This window comes from Lagopus leucura, unplaced genomic scaffold, assembly GCF_019238085.1.
Source record: "Lagopus leucura isolate 7727_CA_CO unplaced genomic scaffold, USGS_WTPT01 Super-Scaffold_100002, whole genome shotgun sequence".
Taxonomy (NCBI): Eukaryota; Metazoa; Chordata; class Aves; order Galliformes; family Phasianidae; genus Lagopus; species Lagopus leucura.
The window spans coordinates 87,874,591-87,885,442 of record NW_024962263.1 but is presented as its reverse complement, the minus strand read 5'-3'; the positions used below and the strand labels follow the sequence as shown (position 1 = coordinate 87,885,442).

At 48.0% G+C, this 10,852-nt stretch overlaps 1 protein-coding gene across 1 annotated transcript in view; it reads left to right on the top strand.

Annotated features, from left to right (window-relative positions):
- Positions 1-4,115: 4,115 nt before the first annotated feature.
- Positions 4,116-10,852, top strand: part of PTP4A3 (protein tyrosine phosphatase 4A3) — a 41,548-nt gene continuing 34,811 nt past the window's right edge. The window contains exon 1 of the mRNA XM_042868641.1: positions 4,116-4,190. The gene's annotated coding sequence lies outside the window, so the exon portion shown is untranslated. The remainder of the gene's footprint in view (positions 4,191-10,852) is intronic.

Here is a 10,852-nt window from a genome sequence, read left to right as displayed (position 1 = left end):
TGACCAAAATAAATGAAGCACTCTTTTTTGTTGTGTTGTTGTTGTTGTTTTTTTCACATGAGACCAAGCAAGAAACTCCTCCAAGGCACAGAGACATTTCTGAGCTCCATTTTTCTCACCCTTTTCCAGTTGCTGTCTACATCAGCCTGGGGCACACCCTGTCCCTTCCATACTGATAGTATCATGCCCTTAGGACCTGTCTGCTCTCCCAGGTAGAGCCTGTTACACAGAATAGTCCTTTCCGTAGGGGTGGCTAAGTCTGGATGCTTGGGTGTGAGATAGAAAGTAGGCGCTGCTGCTTATCGTACAAGGAAAATTATGCAAGCTTGCCCTTTCATAAAGAAAAAGCTATTTTGATAGGTTGGTAACTTCGGGCAGTGAGAAGGGCTCTTGCAGCATGTACCAAGTTTTCCAATTGCCAGATTAAGTGGCAACCAGCTGCCCCTCAACAACTTCCTTAAATCAAAGGACTGCTTCATCATCTAGAATAAAAAAAATGACAAAACTTGAGGACTATTGCATGTAGCATCACTAGAGGGACTGCCACCAAGCTGCAGAACTCTGATTTTCATCTATTCCCAATAGTCCTTCCCTACCTCCTTTCTGATTGCTGGCTTGCTGGCGTGGGAATGCACGTGTATGTCTTAGTTTCTTAGTTGCAATCAACTTGCAGACCACCTTCAGACATGTTGGAGACCACCAGTACAGCAGGGACCACATGGCTAGAAGCCCTGCCCTGGGAGACCCATCCTGCCTTTCCTCATGTGATTAAAATACCATTCCACATTACAGTGTCTGCAAAGATTTAACCAAGTTCTCAGACCAAATGTAAAACCCTGGACTATGCCATGTGCATCAGCAAGCAGGACTGAGCCTCAGCTGCATTGGATGGCAGCAAGGAGGCTATGTAGCCATCAGCAATGATCCCTGCATAGCCTCTCCCATCTCTGCCACGTGCAAATGCAACTTCTTAGTGCCTGGCCCTAGCTCCTTCTGTTCTGAAGCCTTCATCAGCTATTAATACCCACAGAATCTATGATGTATGCAAACAAGGTTTTGATGAGTGTGGGAAAAAGAAAAGCACTAACACATATGAGTGAACTTCAGTTTCACTCATGTGCTGAATGCAATTCAGTCAGTTCCTTCAAGTGAATTCCAAGTGTTGGTCCAGCTATTAAATGACTCCTCATGAACAGGTAAATGCTCAACTTTCAGCATCTCCTGAAGGAAAAGCTCATTTAATTTAAATGAAAACAAACTAATACAATAACACCAAAATTTTAATCACAACTTTTGCATATGTATATATATATATAAAATATATATATATTCCAGCTTCCTCAGCTCTCCTAGAAAGAAGTACTCAGCAGACACTGCACAGCAAGATAGAGAAACCCAGGTTGTACATAACACAGGTGAATATGACGTTTGTCTACTAACTGGAAGCCTCATCCAGATGAGCAAATCCCAGTGGAACACCATGTCTTAACTGCTCCACCAAAGGAGTAGAAAAGGACCTTGTGTACTTGGTGGAGAACTTGTTCACTTCAAACAATTAGTAGATGAGAAGGAGCAATCGGCGTTGAAACATTCAGACTGACATATCAGTAATCCATGTTTCACATCCTATCCTGGAGGAGTTGTTTCTCCTGTAGCGTTTTCTAACTGGAATTATCATTTTTCTGCTGCTTTCCTCCAACACAGCAGCTATGAGAAGCATTCTCTGCAAGTGGCAAAAGAGAGCAACTTTTTCCATCATTTCTGTGTGTTACAGTGCCCTGATTCAAAGAAAGCTTTTGCATTCAGCTGAAATGGAAATGACAGAAGGACCACAGAAAAAAATGATTACAGAAACTCAGACAAAGCAGGTGCATGGGTGCTGTTACCATCCTTTTGGTAAACATGGTGGTTGCACAGACTTGATATGAGCAGGTGTTCAAGCTGTAATACAAGCACTGCCACAAGCACACATTAAAACACAGCCAGGCTTTCCACTAACTCTAAGGCAAATACAGTCCTCTGGGATTAGCATCCACACAGAGGTTACAATCCTCCCACATTGCTTTTCAGTGCATTATGCTGGAAACTGTGTTCAAGGATGCTAATGTTCACAGGAGATTGTCAATATTTCTGCTGCAAATCCATTCAAATTCAGGAAATTACAGCTAACATGAAGCCTATTTGATCCTCTTAAGGCAGTGACCTGATTGCAGAAACATTTCTCAGACTGTTTTTCTAAAATATGGAGAAGTAAGTTGGCTGAAGATGAACACAGACTTGCCAAGAGAGCTAAAGGTGTTCCTCATATCAATTTTTAATACATCCATTTCCCCTTCAGCTTAGAGAAGACAAATGCTCACCCACTAAGGAGCAGAAGCAAAACCCAATCCTTTGCCCAAGGAGGTTGTGGATGCCCTGGAAGCATTCAAGTCCAGGCTGGAATTGGCTCTGGGCAGCCTGGTCTGGTGGTTGGTAACCCTGCACATAGCAAGAGGGTTGAAACTAGAAGATCATTGTGGTCCTTTTCAACCCAGGCCATTCTATGATTTTATGATTGTATGAAAACTGGTATGAATTTTTACCCTTGGCCAAGAAGCTCACGCCCAGCAACACTTCAGCCTCTTCCATGAAAGAAGGATCAAACTTCGACATTTAAGGGCACTTCTGAGATGTGCAGGAGGCTCATGCTGCTGCCCCTTCTTCTTTTGCCAGCACTCTCAAGCTGAGATTGCACTTGAGTGCTTGAATCTGCCATGTGACATTTCAAATGGTAAGTAAAGAACAGCCTGCCAAACAGCGCTCTCAGGTTCTCGACTAAATAAAAACAGATTACTGGCATTTGCTGCATTTGAAAGGAAGGCAAGCAGGCAGATCATATTCACAAACACTAAAACAAACACATTCCCTTGGAGCCAAATGCAGTTCCCCCATCATGCCTGGGAAACCCCATGGAAGGAAAAAGGGTCATGCTGTTTCAGCAAGAAAGGATTTCACCAAAAATACCCAAGTAAAGCAGCTGCGAAGTTGTTTTTCTTTGTGCTGGATTTTTTGTTTGTTTGTTTCAGTTTTTGTTTTGTTTTGTTTTGTTTTGTTTTGTTTTAAAAAGAAAGCATTCACAAGTGGGTTTCTCGGTCATCAGCATTAGCAGGAGTGCTGTGATCCCAGCATTGCCAAAAGACACGCTCCGAGTATTTTGCTAAAAAAGTTGATGTGAATAACAGATGATTTTCTCACTTAGAAAATAAAACCCAAATGTCGATAGCAAAGGAAATAACAGTTTTGTTTCTGTTTTCAGCGAGGTTGTATTATAAGGTGTGAATTTGCTGGTGTCTCATCAAGGTTAAGCTCATACTATGCCTCTCCCATGCGAGGGGAAGGAAAGAGCTGGGTGTGCTGATGGATATCCCTTTTATCCAGCTGCCTACTTGCCAAAACCTAACATCCTCTGAAATTCATCAACAGGTTCCAAAGTTCCAGCAAAGGAACCATTCTGTATACTTATCCACATACACTGCAGTCGCGTAAGACTCACTGCAGCAAACAAGCTTGGGAAAACTAAATTTTATTACTGATTCTTTTGTGTGTGATGCATTAAGAAATCCTGAACCATCTCTTTTCACTTTTTCTTCTGGAAACACTCAGAATGCCAGATGAGACATTTTCAGGTTTTGCTTGGAGAACTTGCAGGTTGGCCCTGCTGATCCTTTTAACGCAACGTGCTCTTAGGAATGGAAAGCTGCTGGACAGTTCTGCTTTCTGGGTATCTGAGTACAACTTCTGAGAACTAACTGCCTGTCAGCCCTCCCAAAGAGGCCTACCAGACCAGGTGAATGGCCTCCCATGACACCAAGCCTCCTCCACTCGAACCTTCTTCCCCTTAGCTATCCCCGCCCCCATGCAGCATAGCCACGCCCCTTTCGTAGCCACGCCCCTTTCGTAAAAGCCCCACTAAATCTCTCCTCCTCCGCTTGCTCCCCATTGGTTCTCCACCTGCCACGTGACTCCAAGCGGGGGCGAGGCTCTTTGGGGGCGGGGCCTGCGGCGCGCGCGCGCGCGGCTCAGGACCAGCGGGAGAAGGAGCGGCGGCGAAGCGATACCGGCGGCGGCTGCATGTGCGGGTGCGGAGCGGAGTGGGCGGCGCGGGGCCGAGCGGGGCGGCGCGGCCGGAGCTGGAACCGGGCGAGCAGTAGGTCGGTACGCACCGAGAAACGACGGGAATTGGGGAGGGGGGATGGAGGTGGCCGGGCACGTGGGGCCGCCCGCGCAACAATGCCGGAGGGTGGAGGGTGGGGGGGGAACGGACCGCGTGTTGCGGTCGCTCCACGCGGAGCGGGGCCGTGCGCGGCGCGATCGTGGCAGGGGAAGCGCTGAGCGGGGCGATGTCGCCCGCACGGCGCAGTCGTGGCAGGGGGAGGCCGCCCGCGGGGCGATCGCGACGAGCGGGGGCGGCCACGCACGGACGCAGCGCTCCGCTGTCACGGCGGGGGGTGGGCGCTGCGTTCTGCGGTGCGTCCGGAAATGGTGCCGGGGGGTTTGCGTGGTGCTTTGCGGCACGAGGTGGGGAGGAGGGGATCGAGCATGGAGTGGCATGGTGCGGTTACCTCGGGAAGGGGGGGCAGAGGGAGGTCGAGGACGGTGTTGCGTTGTGGAGTAACCGTGGAGGGTGTAAGGGGAGTCCTGCGTGGTGTTTCGCGGGGAGTTAAAGGGGAGTCTTGCGTTGTGCAGTAAGCACTTGGGGATCATGAACGGTTTTTGACCGTGAGGGGAGGTAGTTGCACAGTGCAGTAACCGTGGGTGTGGTGCGGGAGGGGGGGGTCGTGCGTTCATTTCATGGTGCAGTAATCCTAAGGGAGGAGTAGCACAGCCTTGCACAGTGCAGTAATCACCGGAGGGGTGCAAGGGATCGAGCACAGCATTTCAGGGTGCAGTAACCCTGGGGGGTAAAGCGGGTGATGTGCTGCAGTGCACGGTGTAGCAGTGATGACGAGGTACAAGGGGGTCATGTGTGGCTTTGCAGTAGCCATGGGGGCTGTAGTGGGGGTCGTGTATGATATTACAGGGTGCAGTGGCGCTGCTGGGGGATAGAGAGGATCATGCACTGAGTAGTGATCGTGAAAGCAGCTGGGGTTTCATGTACGATGCTATATCAGTGCAGCAGCCCCAAGGAGGCCACGTGCAAGGTTGCAGACTACAGCCATCATAATGAGGCTGTGCATGGTGCTGTGCACCAGCAAGGCAGCTCCACACAGAACTCGATGTTGCAAGGGACAAGTATACACTCCCTTGCAAGTCCTGATTTTGGCTCTTTGCGTAAAACAGCATCCATTGGATTGGATGCGTGGGGTTGCAGTACCTTTCTCCACCCTACATAAGGTGGATAAGTGACTGGGATTGCTAATAGCAGCAATGAGCTGGAATCTGGCACGTTGGCGCTGCTGCCAGTTTCTAGTTAATTCGGTTGCTGCGTCGTCTTCCTGCTCACGGGAGCTGAAACATAAATGGGGCATCTGGAGCTGTCAGGTTGGCTCTTTGTGCAAGCCCAGTATCCTTCATGCTGAAGGAGGATCAGCAACCAAGCAGCGCCTTAAAGAAGTCCTGTTATTTATTGATAGCAATGGGGAAGGAGTATTTTGGGTAAAGGTGTAGTGGATGGTAGATACGGATCTCCCTACCCAGTGTTTGTATTCTGCAGTTACAATATTTCGTAATGTTGGGGGTCTGATCGTTGCTAACAGTACGCGATGAAAGGCTGCAAGTGGATTTAAAGTTGGGGGAGCCGTACACCCACCAGCATTCAGCACTGATACTTGTGTACAGCCGGGAGGTTAATCTCATGTTATCAGTAGGCTTCAGAGTTAACCATCCAGGTGCATGCAAAGGGTGTTGCAACATCAGCAAACCTGCATTTTGGGGATGTCAGGTCCCAGCAGCCACCATCAGATTTGGCACTTGGGCAGGTGAAGGAAGTGACTTTTACCCTTTGGTGAATTCTTTGCACTGGAATCTGCTCCCTCTGGAAGGTGGTACTTGTGTTTGCACGAGGCTGAAAATAGTTGTGTCACCAGAGCCCTGGTGGCTCTGCTTGCAAAAGCTGAAACCTTCTGTAGGACCGCAGAGTGGTTGGGTTTGGAAGGGACCTCAAGAGGTTATCTGGTGTAACCCCCTTCTTTCATTAATGCTCTTTTAGTTTCATTTTTATGTGTATCTTGATAACTGGAAATTACACGCTGGTTTCCAGGCAGTTCCTGATCATAGAACCAGTAAGATTGGACAGGACCATTAAGATCATATCCAGCTCTCTGCCCTTCACGACCATGCTCACTCACAGAATCATTAATATCACTGAGATCATACAATGCAACTCAACCTATCACCATCATGCCCACTAGCCCAGGTTCCTCAGTGCCACATCTGTCTGATGAGCAGCATCCTCTAGAATCAGTCAGCAAAGTACGTTTCTTTGATTTGAAAGTACAAATGCTTATAAAAACATTGAGGGGGAAAAAAAAAAAAACACCACTACACATTTAGCCCCATTTCCAGCTTAAACATCCCCTGCAGATGATGGGAATCAGTACCTTGAGGTCTAGCAACACTTGATATCAAAATAGCCAGCAGTAAACATAACATTGGCTGCTATCAATAACTTTAATTACGGTTTGGGTTTTGTCTTAAATAGCTGCACGCTGTCACACTATAGGGAAATCCAAGGTTAGAATCGGGATGGATGTGTTTTTATAGCCTAAGTGAAAAAAATAGGATTTCTGCCCCTATTTTTTCCTACATTCTGCTGTTGTGGAAGAAAGCAACCAATTCTGGGGCTGGAAGCACGGGGTTTCTGTGCACTGCATGAGGCCATACTACCTTTGGGACATCCTCATCTGCATCCTGAATGGGAGCAATAAGTTCACTGCTTAAATGCTTATTTTTTTTCTAATTTTATCCCCAGTGGATGGAGGCGAGCAGCACCCGTCGCTCCACTGCAGTCCCATTTTTATGTGGTTACACCACTTTGCGAACATGAGAAGGGCCTGGATTCCTGTGGCAAGGAGCCCTTAAAATTTCAACAGCCCTACCTATAAATCTATAAATATATTCAGCGTGAAAGGCAATCTGCCTTAAAAAAAAATATGTATATGCACAACTCATGCTCTTTTTTTAGTCCAGCTGCATCTGCCTGACTTGAGTGCAATGCAATGCAGTGCGTCTCCAGAGCGGAGCGCTGATTTATATGGACAAAAAGTCATCATTGCGGAGTGAAAGACTGGGATTTGTCAGCGGGGTGGGAGGCAGGGGGCAGCTTTTGCAGAGGGACTTTTGCTGATGGTTTGGTGCTGGTGGAGGTGCGGCACTGGTGGGTGGTGATGCACTCGGAGCCCTTTGGGTGCGGAATGATGCATTGGGTGGAAATTAAAAATAATAATAATAATGCAGGGATATCCATCTCTCAAGCAGGAACTGGGTGTTGTCCCTGTGTCTCTGGTGCACAGGGTCACCTTGCAGAGTAAAAGCCAGGGACCGCCAGCCGGGTGGGGAAGTGCTGCATGTGCACTTCTCAGGGCTGCTCGGGAGCTGCAGACAGCTCCTCACGTGACTGTCTGCATTTCAGATGATCACTGGACCACTTTGCCAGCAGCCTCCTGCAGCTCATCGGCTGCAAGAGAGCTTCTTTCTTCCTTCCCCTTCCTTCCCCCCCCATCCACCCCAAATGCCTGATTCCCAAACAGGAGGGACGGACGGCTGTGACGGAGGCTGGCTGCAGCTGCACACAGTTCTGCATCCAAATGGTTTCCTGGAAGGCGAGAGTTGTTTTATCTTAAAAAATAATTTTTCCCCTCTTGTCTCCTTGCTGTTTGAATGTCAGGTTTCGTTTCCCATGACATGGGTGGGGGGAAGGAAGGGTCAAATGCCTTTCATGCGTGGATCTCCCTGCTGTGTTATCACGCCCAATCAATGGCAAATGTGTCCCCTCTCATCTCTGCGATAGTTCCTGGCGATTTCCTCTTTACGTCACTGCTGTTAATAAGATGTTTAACTTGGGAACTGGCAGCACTGCCGCGTTATCGTGTTGCAGAGGGGAGGGGATCAAGTGCCCAGGCAGCCTGGTGGTGGGGAAGAACAGATCGAGGCAGTCTTTGGGGTGAGGGAGAGCTGGGTGTGGAGCTCTTTACCTTCCCTACATCTCATATTTTTAATTATTGCTATTTTTCCTTTAAGTACTCAGGGAAGCAATTCAATCCCTACACCTGCTACATTGCTGGAGTCAAGAACATGAGTGCATTCATCTCCCTCATGAGGGATGTGGTTCATTGGGCACGGAATCATACACCCATTACAGTTGGGAAGACCACAAAGATCATCTAGTCCAACCATCAACCCATCCCCACTATACCCACTAAACTATGCCCCTTGGTGCCACATCCACCCTTTTCTTGAGCACCACCAGGAATGGTGATTCCACCACTTCCCCAGGCAGCCTATTTCATGATGCACAGTGATGCTGGGTTGACCATTGCACTAAGTGATCTTAGTGGTCTTTTCCAACCTTGATACTTCTACAGTTTTTAAGTGGTTTGTATCTACTTGCCTGAATATAAACCCCTCCAGAGGAGGGGCCAGAGCCATCCCCAGCTCCCAGCTTGGATTTGGGAGTACTTTGCATGTTGGTGTTGGATGATAGAGTTAAAGCGTCTCTGTAGATGTGTCTGGACAGAAATAACTTCCCTCCTGGCTGTGGTTTGCAGGGCCAGCTTGTGTTGGGAGCGGGTGAGTTGGTCAATAAGTGCTTCCAGTGGCACCCTTGGGACTTCTGCACCAAAATGGAAACACTGGCGTCCTTCAGCCCTTCTCTCCTTGCCACGCCATTTCCTTTCCTGCTCTGGCCTGCTGCTCAAAACCTCTCCTTTCTGCTGTGTTTTTCCATAACTCTTTCGAGCATGACAGCAGTAAGAGGAAAGCCAGCACGGGGCCATGGTGCTGATGCTATCAGCCTCCATTGCCTTTGGCTTTTTGGGATGTGGCAGCTGCAAATGGATTTGTGCTCAGCGTTGCTTGCACATAGCTCAGCCCTGCCAGTTTGGGGTTTGAGGGTGCTTCACACATCTGAAGACCCACCCCAAATGCCTGCACTGCTTATCATAGACTGGCTTAGGTTGGAAGGACCCCATCCAACATGGCCTTGAGTGCATCCAGGGATGGGGCATCCACAACTTCTAGCTCTAGTTAGGGGTTCTGACAAATAAAAGCTTAATTCCTCCACAGGACTGCTCTCAGTGAGTTCTTCTCCCAGTCTGTACACGTATCTGGGATTCCACAACCAAAGTACTGCACCTTGCACTTGGCTTTGTTAATCCTCTTTATGTTCATGTATGCCCATTTTCAAGCCTATCCAGATCCCTCTGAACGGGCATCTTTCTGTGGTGTCCACTGCACTGCTCAGCTTTGTGTCATCAGAAAATTTGCTGAGGGTACATTTGTTGCCACAATCTATGTCATTGATAAAGGTGGTGAAGAGTACTGGTCCCAAGACAGATCCCTGTGGGATGCTGCTCATCACTGGCCTCCTCCTGGACACAGAGTCTCTGACCTCTTCAGAGTTCCTTCTGGTCACCCTAGTGGGTTAATTGAGATGTCCCAGTGCAGGTATTGAGTTGAGAAGGTTCCCATAGCCCGGAATGAGGAATGGGGCAAATTATGGGGCAATAAGATTTGGCAAGAACAACCTCAGCTCCAGTGGTAGCATCTCCAAGGGCTTCCAGTGTTCAAGCAGGACCTAGCACTAGCTCAGGCTTCATACCAGTGATTTTGCACAGAAATCTATTTTATTATTATTTCTTAGGAAGAACAAGATGTTTCCTGGCAAATAGCTGGAGGAGGACCATGTGATGAGTTTTGGGGTTGAGGGTGCATGAAGAGCAGGTCTCATCTGGCTTGGTTTTTGACAGGTTTCAGTCTCAAAGCTCTGCTTTCAATCCAAGAAAGCAACGTGGATGCAGTTTTCAGCTCACTTGGACTTAAAGAAATTTCTGCATCCAAGCTATGCAAGCTCACCTTTAATTGCTGGGTACAGGAGTTAGTTTTTCTTGCTTCTGCCATGCAAAGCAGCCCTTCCCATGCAGGAACAAGGGAAAATTCAGATGAGAGTCAGGGCGATCCCGACTCAGCACATGTCCCCAATCTGGGCAGCCACCAGGGGCCCCTTTATGTGAACGGGGTCAGCAGCTGGGAAATTGCAGAGCAAAGTGCCTCCATGGTAATTCCCAGCTGCCATTAAAGCGGCTTTAAAATAAATTCCCTCTGAGAGCAATTCCAAGTATTTGAGGTTTTGAACTTTTCCGGAGAGGACTTTGGGAGCTGCTGTGCTGCACCCTAGCACTGCAGGGAAGGGAGTCAGGGGAATTGGTTTGATCATCTCAGCCTCTAGAAAATGCTTTCTAATGTATGTGCCATTATTTATAATGTATATACTTGTCATTTACATGTATACATAGTGATTTTTGTTTAGCAGTTGCATGTGCAATGCAACAAAGCGCTGCTGGAAGCACGGTTTGCATTAAACTTGGGTACTCACTGAGCATTGCAGGTGTTGCCCTTGGGGCTCGATGGCCCTCACTGTGCCACCCTACCTGTCCCCACTCGTCCCCGTGGGCTGGGTGCCCCTCTGCTGTGCATTCCTCAGCCAGCACTGCTTGGTAACGTGGGCACAACAGAAAACAAACTCTGCAGTGAGCTTTGCTCTCCCAGAGCCCCTGAAGCTTGCTTAACAAAAAAAAAAAAAAAAAAAAAAAAAAAAAATGGGGATGGGGGCCGGTTTTTTTTTTTTTTTTTTTTTTTTTTTTTTTTTTTTTTTTTT